This window comes from Sorex araneus, chromosome X (genome assembly GCF_027595985.1).
Source record: "Sorex araneus isolate mSorAra2 chromosome X, mSorAra2.pri, whole genome shotgun sequence".
NCBI classification, from domain to species: domain Eukaryota; kingdom Metazoa; phylum Chordata; class Mammalia; order Eulipotyphla; family Soricidae; genus Sorex; species Sorex araneus.
In genome coordinates, this window is record NC_073313.1 from 120,885,472 (window position 1) to 120,904,795 (window position 19,324).

At 39.1% G+C, this 19,324-nt stretch overlaps 1 long non-coding RNA gene across 5 annotated transcripts in view; it reads left to right on the plus strand.

The window, feature by feature from the left end:
- The window catches only part of LOC129400124 (uncharacterized), an 85,059-nt gene that overhangs the window by 19,553 nt on the left and 46,182 nt on the right, over positions 1–19,324 (plus strand). The gene's annotated exons all lie outside the window — the stretch shown is intronic.

Below are 19,324 nucleotides of genomic sequence, written 5' to 3' on the forward strand. Positions count from 1 at the left end.
CATGGACACATACACACAGACATAGGCACAGAGATACACAGACATAAATGGTCATACATAGAAACACAAGGACATATGCATTTATACACAGACACACATGCACACAGAGACCCAAACAGACATATACACATACATACAATCACACACACAAATGGACATATACAGATACACATGCACACACAGACAACAGACTTCTACACACATAGACTCAGACACACAGATATATACAGACATATGAAAATAGATATATAAAGACACACACATATAGACACACTTAACATGTACATATAGGCACGCATATACACATAGACACATACATACACTCACACACAAGCACATATACACAGAAACAGACATATGTCCAGACAAAAACAGATATATTCATAGACACACGTGCATACACACAAATATATAAACAGAAACACGAACATACACAGAGACTCACATAGACATATGCACACATGCACACACAGCTATAACATGTACATATATACAAACTTATGTGCACAGACACACAGATACGTATATACACATAGACACAATCATACAAATACACAGACACGCAGACATATACAGATACATTCGCTAAATGATACTTACACTAACTCATACACAGACATAGATACGTACACACTGATACACATGCACACACAGACAACACGTATACATGTAGACACATGCACACACAGACATACAATAACACATACAGACATATATACAAAGAAATATCGAAACAGAGATGTGTACAAACAGGCATATTCAGACACATGCACACTAACACAGACACTATATATATATATATACACAAACACAGACATATTCATAGACAGTGTATACAAAGAGCAACACACATATACATAAACACACACCTACATGCTCACACAGACATATACATGTACACACAGACATACACACGATCAAATACACACATACATGGGCAGAAACACATGCACACAAAAGTGACATATATACACAAAGATACACAGATGCACAGGCACACACATATGTACAGAAAGACAGACCCATGCACAAATAGACACAGATATACATATACACACAGACCCACACATACATATATGCGGTCACATTCACACTCAAAAACACACAGACGTATACAGACATACATAGATATACACAGACAAACATGTGCACACACAGAGACACACACACATACCTGCACTATTTATACAGATATCCGACATTCTCATACACAAAAAACATAGACATAGATACATAACAGGCACACACAGACATGTATACATAGACACAAGACAGATATATATGCAGAGACAAATACATGCACACAGAGACATATACTCAAACACAGATACACATAATCACACATGAACAACATATATATATACAGACACACATTTGCATAAACGCATGAGTACACAAGCATATACACATACAAACATGTACACAAACACAGAAACACACAGAGACACAGAAACAGACACAAAAACGTACATAAACAGACATATACACAGAGACATGCACATACCCAGATACATCCCACAGACATATATACAGACACATAGACATGCTCAAACACATGAATACAATGAACACACACATGCACACACGTACATATATCTAAAAAAGACACAAACATATATACAGACCCACACACATGGACACACACAGACAAACATATACACACAATGACGTGAACACAGGTACAGATACCTACAGAGAGACACACACCCAGTGTACATAGGATACATACAGACACAAATGTGTACACAGATATATGCAAACACATATGCAAACACATATGCATACACGGATATACAGACACATGAACACACATGTAAATGGATGCACATAAACAGACACAAACTTGTAGACACACACACATAAACACACAAGCCACACAGACATAATATACAGACACGCACACAGAGGTACACACAAAGACCTATATAGTCACAAATATATGCATGCACAGAAACACACATAGATTCACACAGACATTTACATAAACAGATACCCACATGCACACACAGAGACATAATACACACATACACAAACAGCCAAAAATGTGCACACACAGAATGCAGTAGGCACAGACACATAAATATACACATAGACACACAATCACAGACACAGAGGAACATAAAAATATATAGGCACAGAGATATACACGTGCACCCAGATATACACAGACATACACAGAAACACATATGCATACTCAGACACCAAAGCACGCACACAGATCACACATGCAAACAGACATATACACACATAGAGACATACATGGATACCCAGACACACATGCACACACACAGACATAGACTCTTATGCACACAAACATATGAACACACTAACATATACACAGACTTATAGACAGACACAAATACTGACAAATACATAGACACACACCTGTATACACACATAGAGATATGCAAACATATGCACAGAGAAACACATGAACACACACAGACGTATAAAAAAAAAGACATGGAGAGACATATATACAGACACTCATGCAAAAGATATACAGATCTACACAGACACACAGCCATATACACAGATATGCAGAAAGATGCACATATATACATAGATACACATGATCATATAAATAAACAACAAATACATATGCAAAAGCACATAGGCATCTAGACACAGATGCACACAGAAATAAGCACATACACCAACATACACAAACACAGACAAGTATACAGACACACATGCACATGCACACAGATATTCACATAGACATATACATAGACATACACATTCACGCATCCATAGACAACAAGACACAGTGACATACAGATAGACATATACTTGCACATAACACACAGACGTATATACAGACACCACACACGTGCACACAAAGACACAGATATATACCAAGATACACACTCAGTGCACATACAAACACAAGACATATACAGACACACATACCATATGTACAGACAGTATATATGCACACTCAGACATGCAGATGCATGCTCACGTAGATATATACAGAAACAAACACAGACATACACAGCTATATACAGACACGCATGTGCACGTAAAGACATACAAATACACATACACACAGCAAAACAGACACATACACAGAGATACACATACATACACACAGACATGAAGACACATATACAGACATATACACAGACGAATAAGGCACACATATATACACAGACATATCCAGTGGACACACAGATACACATACAGAGACGTACAGAGAAACATCTACACTCAGACACAGATAAACACGTACAGACTCACACATATACACAGACATAAATACACAGACATGCAACAGTGACATATACATAGACACAGAAATGTTCAGACATGTGCTCACAAATACGTGAACACAGACATATACAAACACACACATGCACATACAGATATGCAAAGACACATGCGCATGCACATGCACACACCGACATACATAGAAACACACAGACATATGCACAGATATATAGAAACATATACAGATATATAGAGACACACACAGACATGCAAATATATACACAGAGAAAACCCCAATGCACACAGATGCACGCATAGTCATATGTGAAGACACACAGAGACTCAAACATATGCACAGACGCACACCCAATGCAACACAGTAACAACATGGACTTACATATAGACACACAATATGAACACATGTAGACAGAGACACATATAGATACAGACATGCACACAGACACATGTGCACATGCAGACACCAGACACGTGTGCACACATAGACAGATATATACATGTGCACACACTGATACACAGTAACATATATACAAAGACACAGATATATGCACAGACACAAAGACAAACATATATACATTGACACACAGACACAAGACACTGACACATAGACAAATATATTTAGACACATCCAGGGCACACACAAAAAAACAGAGGCAAATACCAAGACACAAACAAACACACAGAGACAGAGATACACACACACAGACTCACATAGACATATACAAAGGCAAGCACCCAGATGCAATAATACACAACACTGACTTATACAGACTCACAACATGCACATACACAGACATATTCATAGACACATAAAGAAATATAGAGCCACACATGTGTATACATAGACATGCAAAGAGACACACATGCACACTCTGACAGACAATGGACACAAAAGACTCACATAGACCTATACACAGACACACCCACATGCAACACACAACATGGTTTTACACACAGACAACATGCGTGCACACAGGCACAGACATATACATAGACATATATACTGTCACACACATGTGCACACACAGATATACACAGACATTTGAAGACACACAAATGTGCACATACTGACAAAGAGACACAGACACAAAGACACATACATATATACACTAGACACAGACATTCACAGAATTGTATGCAGACACACATATATACACAAGCCCACACAGACATACACAGACACGTAGACAGACACACAGACATTCAATAAATTTATACAGACACACCCAGTGCACACACAGATACACACAGGTATGTGTGAAGACACTTATGCACAGAAATAACACAAAGACTCAGACATATACGTAACTTATACACACATGCACCAAGTCACAACAGGGACTTTTAAACACAGACTCACAACATGTGCACACACACAGAGAAACAGACATAAACACAGACACAGATATATTCATAGGCATACACAAACACAGATACACATGTAGACACACAGAAACATGTAGAGACACATGCATATACAGACATGAACATATATACAGATATACACATACACTGACACAGGCACAAAGACACACAAAACTGTGGACACAGACACAGACATATACACAGACACTCAGACTTATACACAGACACACATGCACATACAGACAACAGATTTGTACACACAGTAACTCATATACACATATACACAGTCATAGATATATGCACACAGATACAAACATGCACACACAGAGACATGCACAGAGACACAGACATATACACAAACAACACATATATGCATAGACACACACTCACATACAAACATATATACTCAAACACATATACACATAACCACACAAAGAACACAGACATATGCACACATATTTGCACAAGCACATGAACACACAAACATATACACAGACACACAGACACAGTCTGTATACAGTGTATATACATACACACCCACATGCACACACAGACATACACATATGTGCACAAGCAAGTGAACACATACACAGAAATGTACATAGAGACACAGAAACACAGAGACACAGAAACATACATTGACATCCAGACATACATAGGTACACATGCACACATTCAGACATATACACTATAACACAGACATCTATATAGACATGTAGACATGTTCCCACACAGAAATCATCACACAGAAACACAACGCACACACATACATATACCCAGGTAAACACAGAGACTTATGCACAGACCCATACACATGACAGAGAGACAAACAGACATACACACACAATGACACAGACACACCCAGTGTAGACAGGAAACACATATACGCAAGACATAAACATATGCAAAAACTCACAGACTTATACATAGACATCTATTCATATGCAACATATACAGACTCACACACATGTGCACATAGCAACTCACACGTGCACATAGCAACTCACACTTGCACACTAAGAAACGCACAGACATATACACAGATACATACACACATGCCCCCAGATGTAACACAGACATAAACAGCGTATTCAGATGCACACAGATGCACATCTACACATTCACAGACACATGTGTGCAGACATATACACTCAGATATATACATACACATAGACACAGACACTCACTTATGCAAACAGACATATACAGAGATAGAGATATACGTAAAATCACAGACACAATCAAATAGACGCGCACACAGACACACATGCACACATACAGAGACATAGACATGTAGACTGAGATATACACTGACACACATAGACATATACTCAGATGTACACAAGACATACGCACACTGAAACACATGTGCACACACAGAGACATACACAGACACATAGCGACACACAGATATACATAGAGAGACATAATCATAAGACAAAACATAAGACATAGAACAGACATATGCATACATATAATGACACATATATGCATACACAGTTAAAAGACATGTGCTCAAAGACATATGTACACACTTAAAGAAACACAAAGATGCACATATTTACATGCGAACAGATACGGAAATATACATAGACACATGCACACAGCCACATAAACACATTGACTGACACAAACACATATACACGGACACAAACAGACAAATACACAGACACATGCCCATATGCACACACAGATACATGCAAACATATACCCAGACACACACGGACACACAAACGGACACACAGTCATATAAAAAAAAAGATACAGAGACATACAGAGGCACATGTGGAAAAGACACACATACACAGTCATATACACAGACACCACACACATGCGCACAAAAAGACACTCATAGGCATATACACAGACACAGAAAAATACACATTTACATAGATACTCATGATCATATAGATAAACATACAAATGCATGTACAGACACACAGATATAGAGACACAGATGTACACAGAGATACACACATATAAACTGAGATACACAAACACAGACAAATATACAGACATATATTCATATGGACTCACAGATTCACAGACAGACATGTACACAGACATACAGTCACACACATAGACACACACAGACACATAGTGATATACACACAGAGAAACACATACACACGTACACAGACTTATATGCAGACCACACACATGTGCACACAAGGACACACAGACATACCAAGACACACCCAGTACACACATAAACACAAGACATATACAGACACACATGTCAAGTGTACACACAGACAGAAATGTACACACAATGGACGTATACCCAAACACAGACACAGAGAAACACAGGTATACACACAGAGGGACACACACAACAATGCACACAGACAAACACAGACGTGCAGATACATCTCATGCAGAATATACAGAAAGAAACGTCTATATATATTTATTCAGACACATCCTCAGACACACATAGAAATGAATACACAGACATAAATATGCACACAGACACACATATATGTAGATAGACACAGACATGCATACACAGACACACAAATAGATGCACACCAACGTGCACATACACACACATACGCACACACAGATCTGTAGACACAACAACCCATTAATCGACTCACATATGCTTACACAGTCACACAGAGACATACGCAGATGCACCCACATGTTCACAAAGACATATAGAAACAAACACGTGCACAGAAATGCACATATATGCTCACAGATGTATACACAAACACGTGTACACACAACAGATTATACAGACAGAAATATATAAATACTCCTGCATACATAGACATATGCACAGACATATACACAGACACACACAGATACATACACATGCAAACACATAGGCATATATACAGATAGACACTGACTCACAGACATATACACAGGCATACAGATACACATGCGCACACAGTTACTCAGACATACTTACAGATACACACAGACATATACAGACACATACATGCATAAAGAAACATACATAAACACATCTGCACACACATGAACACAGACATAATTGGCACATAAAACGTACATATAGACAGACACACAGAAACATACAAACCTTTTTAAAATTTTTTTTTTATTTTTTAGCTGTTTGGGTCGCACCTGGCGATGCACAGGGGTTCCTCCTGGCTGTGCACTCAGGAATTACTCCTGGCGGTGCTCAGGGATATGGGATGCTGGGATTCGAACCAGGGTCGGCCGCGTGCAAGGCAAACGCCCTACCCGCTGTGCTATCGCTCCAGCCCCTACAAAACTATTTCACAGACAGCCACATACACATAGACACACAGACACAAACACACATACAAACAGACACATGCGTAGGCACTGAAACACAGAGCCACACAGACACACAAAGACTCACACAGATATATAGATACATAGATACACACATATGCCTATAAAGACACACATGTGCACAGACACAGGGCCACAGCTATATACACAGACACAGATGCACATAAAGACATATGCAAATACACATGCATACACACAGCCATACAGACACATACCCAGAGATGTACATACATATACACAGACATGCAGATATATAGATGCTGACACAGATGCAGAGACACACACGCAGATACACACAGGCATATACAAAGACAGACAAGGCACACAAATACATGTACACAGGCACACCCAGTACACACAGATACACACAGAAATATACTAAGGTATGCATATCCACACACAGACACAGATCAATATGCACAGACTTACACAGACATATACACAAACACACATGCGCACAGACATATGCAACAGACATATACACAGAAATATTCAGACATGTACACACAGATATATGAACACAAAGACATATACAATCACACACAGTACTCAGACATACACAGATGCATGCGCACATGCACTCACAGACATGTACGTTGAAAAACAGACATACACACACATGCGCCCAAATACATGACACACAGACATAAATAGTACACTCAAGACACTTTCAGATGGACATACAGACATCCACAGATGCACAGATGTGCATACACATAATCACTTAGATATATACACACATGCAAACACACATAGACACAGACACTTATGCCGACATACTTATACAGATGCACAGAGATATATATGTAGAAACACAGACACAATCAAGGATACACAGACACATACATGTACAGGCATAAAGACATATAGACTGATATAGACACAGACATATACATATAGACACACAGAAAAATGCACATGGACATATATACAAATACACAGACACACATAGATATACACATGCATACACATACAAATGCAAAACCACAGACACTTGTATACATGTGCACACATCCACACAAGCACAACATGCTCAAAGATAAATGAACACAGATATATAGCTATGCGCACAATGACATATAGACACAACATAGACATGTACACACAGACACACACATACAAAGTGATACACACTGACATACACAGGTACATGCATGTATCAGCAGACACACACAGATGTAGACACACAGAGAAACAGTGACATATACAGAGATAGACATACACACAGATATATACACAGAAACAAACCTGCACACACAGACACACAGAGACATATACACAGAAATGCACATGTACACACAGATATGAAATGTGCACAGAGACACACTCATTTATAGAAACATGGATACATATATGTGATACACACATATACACAGATACAATTCACACGCATGCACACACTTGTCACATATCCAGAGATACCCAGACATACATAGACACATACACGCACCCACAGACATATACACAGACACACAGAGGGATGATTAGACATACACACAGGCACACACCTGACACATACAGAGATACACATACATATACACAGAAAAACATGTACACACAGACATACATGTACACACAGAACTCACAGACATAGACACAGCCATGACCCACGTGCACACACATAGATACAACACAGACATATACCGAGACAGAGACAAAGACATATATAAACACAGTCATAAGTAGAAACATATGCACAAACTCACAAATGTGCAGACACAGCCATATACACACAACCACTCCCACATGCAGACACACACAGACATAGACATGCGCACACACATTCATGCACACAGGCACACAGACATGCACGCCGATTTGCAAATACAGATACAGACATATATATATGCTCAGATAGACACAAGCATATGCACAGACACAGAATATGTAGACATATACACAGACACACAGACATAGACAGGCACACAACACAGGCACATGAAACATACAGACATATACACAGATACACATGCATATGCCAGCATACAGATGCACACACATATACACGTGCACACACAGACACACACACAGAGAACATATATACATACACAGACATATATGCAACACTTGTGGAGCCAAAGAAATATAGATGCACACATAGGCACACTCATATGAATAGAGATATACACACAAGTGCACACACAGACTTAACAACACAGATATATACATAGACATACCAAAAATGCAAACACAGACACAACGACATACACAGACACACATACACATATATATACATAGATACACAGATGCGCACACAGACTGTGAAAAACACAAAAATAAAAAGAAAAGCGCGGGCGAGGGAAGGGACGGAGGCCAAACTGGTTGCTCAATCGGTTTATTTCATTTCCATCTCCATTCTCCTCTGATTCTCCTCCTGCTTCTTCCTCCCCCATCCTACTTCATTCTCTCTCTCTCTGGTTCTCTCCTGGCTCTCGGTCTCTCTCTCGATCTGTGGATCTGGCCCCCCAACCCACTCTTACAGCCTAGTTAAATCTCCCCAGCATGAGGGGGTTGGGGCATACACATAGGTGTGGTCAGCAATAGGGTAAGGTTCTTTTCCCTCAGGGGATGCTTCTCCTAGGACTTAATTCTCTTTTAGCAGGAGGATCCACCCAAGGGCGGAGTCCCATGAATGTGTTTCTCTTCTCCTCAGCTAGCAAACATATAAGAATTCATAATATTAATTATTTTGTATGGACACAATAAGAGATGCATTAAGCTTATAGAATTGCTCTCCTGGGGCCATCTCAATCTCAGACTACAGTGCTCAGGCCAGATCAGTCTTTCCTATCCCTGGCAGGGTCCCAGTCTCATAATTACTATTGGATCATGACAGCATTTGTCTATGATCAAGCTCTTAACTTATAGTTAAGAATTAGGCACTTTGGCCAGGCCCATCTTGATGCCAGGGTAGCACATAACTCACCGCTTGCCCTGGATCCTTCCCGTCCCACGTCGGGGACCCTACTTTGGGGTGCTAGGAACTGAGGGCAACTGAGGCTTAAGTGGAGAAAGCAGATGCCCGGGAGGGAATAATATTCGAGGCCAATTAAGTCCCAAGTTACAAAAACATAATATTGTCTTCTTGTGTCTATACAAAAAAGACATAGCTTTAAAGTAAATTATTCAAAAGGCATAAAGAGGAGAGAAAGGCAATGTTATAGTATTCAGTGTCCTAGGAAGTTCTGACCTTACCAATTAACAGAGTTTGATTAAGGGAAGAGCAGATAAACTGGTAGAAATGGTTACAGATAAACAAAGGAATGGGAGTGACTCGGGAACACTTTGATGGGTGTGACTGATAAACCTAAGCTCCTAGTGGCAAGGGGAGAAAGGACAAACCAATGATATCCAACACAGACACATAGAAACACAGAGACAGAGGCGTATATAAAATCACACACGTGCACACACAGAACAGATATATACACACAGAATCAGGAACACACAGACATATACTCCAACACACACGTGTGAACAGACACTGTAATATACACAAACTCAGTGAGACATATACACAGACACATACACATAGACATATACAGAGACTCACATAGACATATATACACAAACACACATTCACTAATACACTCATAGCACAGACATATGAAAAGACTCACGTATGCACACACAGACATGTACATGGACACACAGAAACATACACACACATATATATAGACACAGACACAGACATATACACAGACACACAGAGACATATACATAAACAGAGACAGAAAAGGACATATACAGACACAGACATGTATACAGACACATACACAGAAACACACAAATATATACAAAGACACATGCAGACAGATACATAGAGACATTCACAGACACAAAAATGTACAGAAGGATACAGACTACATGCACAGAGATAATCACAGATATATGCACAGACACACACAGAGACTCACATACAAACGCACATGAGCACACATAGGCATATACCCAGACTCTCAGAAAAATGCAATCAAAGAAACACATACGCACAGAGCACGACACAAAGAGATATAAATTAGACTCAGGCTCACACAGATATATATAAACAGAGATAGTTACATGGATATAGAAGCACGTACACATTCATGCAGAGAGACAGATATATGCACAGACACATGCACACACACAGACAGCATAGACATACACAGACATAGACATGCATCTCATTCACACATAGACAGATACAGAGACAAAAAATGCACACCCAGAGGCACAGACATAGGCAAATATGGACATGCACACATGCAAACACAGAGGCAGAGAAGCACATATACAAAGACAGATACACAAAAATATATACATACAGACACATACCCACATACACACAGATACACAAAAATACATGTATACACACAAGAGTCCTATACCATGCAGATGTATCTATAGAAAGACACGTGATCACAGAGACACATGTACATATACACACAGACACATACATGTGCACACTTACATATATACACAGGCACATATATGCACATACATTTGAATACAGAAATATATAAATACACAGACATATGCAGACAAACATAGATATACACAGGCACATGCACATACAGACATACTGAAACAGACACAAGGGAGATATATACAGAGACACAGGTGCACACAGACTTATACATAGACACATATACATGCATATACACAGAAAAATGCGCTCACATGCACAGTTATAAACACAGATTTTCACAGACATACCAATACACATGCACACACAGACACACTAGAAATATACAGATGCACATGCACACCTAATATACATATACATACACACAGACACACAGAGATACACACATTTGTATACTCAGACACCCACTCAATGCATAGAGATACATTTATTCACAGACATAAACATGCATACGCAGACAGACATACACGCAAGAGCTGCACAGAGAAATATATACAGACACAAATACAGCACACAGGTACACACACACAATCACAGTTTCACACATATGCACAGACACACCATACAAATACAAAGACACATACAGATACACAGACACAAAGACATACACAGACACATGCACACAGGAAAGAGATGCAGAAACACACAAACACACAGACATATACACAGACACTCACATGGACACACAGGGACACGCACACATACAAGATAAACATGTGCACACACAGAGACCTGTACAGAGAGGTCTCTGCACAAAGATACACATACTGAGATATATCTCAGTACACCAACAAATCTATACACACAGACATCTACAGACACACAGATATATACAAACACAGAAACTCACACAGACATACTCAGTTATATACATGCTTACAAACAGATGAAATACATACAGATACATAAACAGATATATATAAGGACACAGATATATATATATACACAGACACACAGACATACTTGGTCACATACATGCTCACAAACAGATGAAATATATACAGATACACAAACAGATATATCCAAAGAAAGACACATATTCAGAGATACATACATGCACACACCTGCACACAGACTTATACACTATTACACAAACATACGCACACAGATATTTGTAAACACACAGACACAATTTCATAGATGCATAGAGTCCAGACATAGACACAGACCCAGACATACGTACTAGCACACACACAGACACACTTTGGCATATACATAGAAACACACACATTGGCACACAAACGAACCTGCACGTATTGACATACACAAAGGAACATACAAACATACCCAAACACAGGACCGTACACATAGAAACACACAGACACACAGACTTGTACTTAGACACACAGATAAACTTCTTCACAATGACGGACATATACATAGTCAAATAGACTCAGACACATACAGGCACACAGACATATACATATACAAATGCATACAAAGATACACACCCATTCGTGTACACAAAAACACTCTCATGTGCACACACATTCACCACAGACATACAGATAGGACATGCACACACAAGACATACACTCAGAAACACAGACATGCACACAGACACACACCCAATGCTCACACAAACACAAAGACATACACAGAAACACACATTGTACAAATAGACATGTACACAGGACACATTCACAGGTACGGAGACACACACAGACTTATACACAGACACATAGAGACACACAGATATGTAAGTAGACACATAGATATACACATACACACAACACAGACACCTATGTAGACATATACCCACATGCACATTCAGATACAGACCAGCATATACACACAAAACATCGAGACATATAGACAAAAGAAGTGTTCATTCACAGACATGTACACACATACATACACCTACACTGTCACACATAGAGAGACACATACACACACATGCACATGTACACACACTGACATACCTATTCATAGACGTATACACAGATTCACACGAACACATAAAAACACACAGACACACAGAAACATTTAAAGAAAATAGATACATGCATACAAATCACAGACACACAGATACATACAGAGACACAGATGCATGCAAACACACATGTACACACAGAGACACAGACATCTACACACAATGACTCGCCGATACACAGACATACATACAATTGTGCACATACATATACACAGACACAAAGATATGCACACACAGCATACACAAGCAGAAACTCACAGACATAGACATAGACATACAGATATAATCACAGACAGATATACACAGACACACCCAAGACATACATCCTCAGACACGTATAAATACACACAGGTATACACACACGAACACACAGATACACAGAAACAAATAGGCATATACATAGTCATGCATACACAGAAACACACAGGCGTATACAGAGACACACATTACCATGCAAACAACACTGCATATATACATATATAAACACAAACAACATTGACATATACACAGTCAAAAACTGACACACACACGGAGGAACCAACAGGCAGAGACACATGAAGACACATACACAGATTTATATATAAATATTGACAGCCACACAGACACCATGCATACAATCACAATAGAGATATATAGCCAGACTCACGTGTAAACAATAAACACAGACATACAGATATATACACAGACACATGGACACAATCATACAAACACAGATATGCATACACATGCACACACAGACATAAAGACATACATATTAAACACAGACACACAGAGACACAAACTGACACAGAACCATATACAGACATACAGACACACACTGAGATCTATAGACAGAAACACAGGGACAGACACAGACATACACAGCCACAACACATGCGAACACATCGTCAAACAGACATATGACAAAAACACACAATGAGCACACATGCACTCACATACATATAAACACATAGTGAGAAACACAGATACATACACACTCAAGACCTAAACATATACACAGAAAGGCACACAGATACCTACAGACATGTACAGAGAAGCACACCCAGTGTACAGAGACACACACTGACATATACACAGACACCCACATGCACAGAAAGAGACACAACAAGCATACACAGACTTACATACATGTGCACAAACAGACATACAGATATATACATAGACAGATACACAATCACACATACATGCATATACACAGAAACAGAAACACATATATACATAGACACACAGACATATGCATACACACAAAACATAGACACACATACATATAGACAGTATAGTCTTTGCCTGTCTGTCTGCCTGCCTTTCTGTCCATCTGTCTGTCTGTCTGCCTGTCTGTCCGTCCATCCAGACTGAGACATATATACATACGTGTGTATATATATGTATATATACATAATATACATACAAATGTATACATCGACACATGTGAACACAGACACACACAAAAGCACATGCACTGACACACATATAGAGACAGAAAATGTGCACAGATATCCACACAGACACATCCAGACATACACAGAAACACACAGACATATGTACATATATCCACAGACATAAACACTCACAGACATACACACACATGCATACAGACATGTATGTAGACACACACCCACATGCACACACAGAAACAACAAACACAGAAACACGAGTTTGCTCACACATAAGACAAAGACACACATATATACATTGATACACTGATACAGTCACATAGACACACAGAATTTCAGACATACACAGACAGACACAGATATATGCATCCATACACAGACAACAGACATATACATGTACACACTTAAGTAGACGTATACACACAGACACATGTACATACACAGAGATACATACCCAAACAAGGACAGACACACAAGTTCACGCATACCAAAACATATACAGAGATACATATATATATATATATATAAAGACATGCTTCTATGCATATACACCAACACACATGCACGCAGAGACACAAACTTATGGACAAACACACATGCACAGATACACATAGAAAGAAACACCTGTAGGCAGATACACATATATATACCTAGACATATAAAAATATACACAAAGATACAGACACGTACATATATTCACAGATATGCGTAGACATATACACAGACATACACATGCACACACAGACACATGCAAAGACATAGATGTACACAGTGACACAGACATATATGCAGATACAATGACATGCACCCAGTGCACACAAAACACTAGCACAAACATATACACAGATACACACGTGTACACACAGAATCAGACACATATATAGACACATAAAACATGCACACAGACATAGAAACATGCACACACATAGACACACAAACACACAAACAAATGCATAAATATATAGACAGAAAAATACACACAACAGACACACATGCACACATAAGCATACGCACTGACATATAGTCTCATACATGTACACACAGATAAATGCAAACATATACATAGACACAGATAGATGCACATAAACATATATATGCACGCATTACACAGATAGTTTTGCAAACATGCATACATATAGACACAGATATACACAGACACACAGCTACACAAAGAAACACAGAAAAACATACAGACTCATGATCATATAGACATACATACCGAGATACACATAGGAACACACCTCCACACATGGACATAGACATATCCACAAACATACAACCACTTCCACATATAGACATATGTATAGACAGACATATATACACACACATGCCCACACAGAGACACAGACACACACATATGCACAGACACACAGAGAAACACCCAGAAATATAGACACAAAGATATGTGCACACACAAACATAAACACGGATATACACATACGCATACACACAGAAAATCACAGTCATGTACATATACACAGATGCACATATTACACACACATATACATAGACACACATAGCATGAATAGAGACACACAGGCACACTCAGACTTGTACTCACATACAACCACATGGACACAGAGAGATACACAAAAAACACAAACACAGTCTGACCCACATGCATGCACAGATGTACGGACACACAGAGACATACACACAGACGCACATGCGCACAGACACACAGACATGTATACGGAAACACCAGTATACACCAACAAACACATGCATACACACAGACACATTTACAGACATACACAAGCATACACAGATACACACGACATATTCTCAGCTACACATATGCGCACAGACATATGTAAACAACAGATGCACTCACAGATATATATATATATATATATACATCCACACAAATACACAGACATATAAATCGACACACACAAATGCATATACACGGACACATGGACATATTCACAGATACACAAACATGCACCCACACAGACATACAGGCTCACACTTATACACAGACACATATGCACACAGATACAGGTATAGACTCAGACACATACACAGACATACAGCAAACACACACATACAGACATAGACTTATACACAGAAACCCACATGGATACACACACACCTGCATACACAGAGATATACGCAGACATATAGACGGATACAGATATACACATGGACATATAGACAGGCACACACATATGCAGAGACTCCCATATACCCACATGCAGACACAGACTCACACAGACATACACAGATACACACCACACGCCTGTATGCAGAAATGCACATATACACACAGAGGCACCTAGAGACATACACACAGAAACATCCACACCCACACGAGGACACACGAATGTATACAGAGACACACACATGTACACGCAGATCTATACACACAGAAACCCAGTGACATATACACAGGTGTGCACATGCACTCACACAACACAGTATGAGAGAATGAGACACAGACATATACAGATACACACAACAAAGACATTGGCACAGATACATACATGCTCACAAAGACACACTTGCGAGCACACACAGACATAGACTTATAGACACAGATGTACACAAACACATGCACACAAAGAGGCAGACATATGCACATTCCCACTTGCACACACACAAATACAAGGATGTACAGAGACATGCACACAGACACATGTAGACACACTGGCATGTACACAGACTTAACACATGTACACAGAGATTGGAATACACAGAGACACACAGAAAAATTTACAGAAACATAAATGTACACATAGAAATATACAGACACATATTCACACAGACTTATACACAGGCACACAAATGCACACACAGACACACAGACTTATCCACGGATACACACATATACACAGACACACAAAACATGCACAAACACCCACATGCACAGGCACACAAATGTAAACATAGAAACATACATTTACAGATATAGACATTCATATACAACAAATACACAGACTCAGACACACATGCACATATACAGAGGCACACAGATATATATGCAGACATGCATAGTGTAAATACAAGACATAGATATATACAGACACAAACATATACACAGACACACATTTACATACAAACATATACACAGCACACCTTCATGCACACACATGTGCAAACATTAGACACATACACACAGACTCTGACACACAAATATACACAGACACACACAGACATTCACTGACACAGCTAACCATAGAAACACAGACACACTCATGAAGATGTAGAGTTATACACGAATGAACACAAAGACACAGATATTTACCTGGACACACAGACACATGCACATACACACAGACATTTATACACAGATATACATTCATACAGAGACGGAAACTGCCCGCATAGACAACACACACATGCACAGACATATAGCTAGACACATACAAAATAACAGACATATTTACATATTAACAGACATAGTCACAAAATAACACATATGCACAGAGACATAGACATACAGAGACACACAGACATGCAGATATATACATAGACATGATCACGCAGACACACACATATACATAGACAGACATACAAAGACACTGCTTGAACACTCACAAACATGCATACGCACACATGTACACACAGACACACAGATACTCGCACAGAGACATAAACATACACACTGTACACACAGAGACATACTCAAACACATACTCAGATGCACACACAAAGACAAAGTACAGACATATACACAGACTCACTGTGTCCCATACAGGG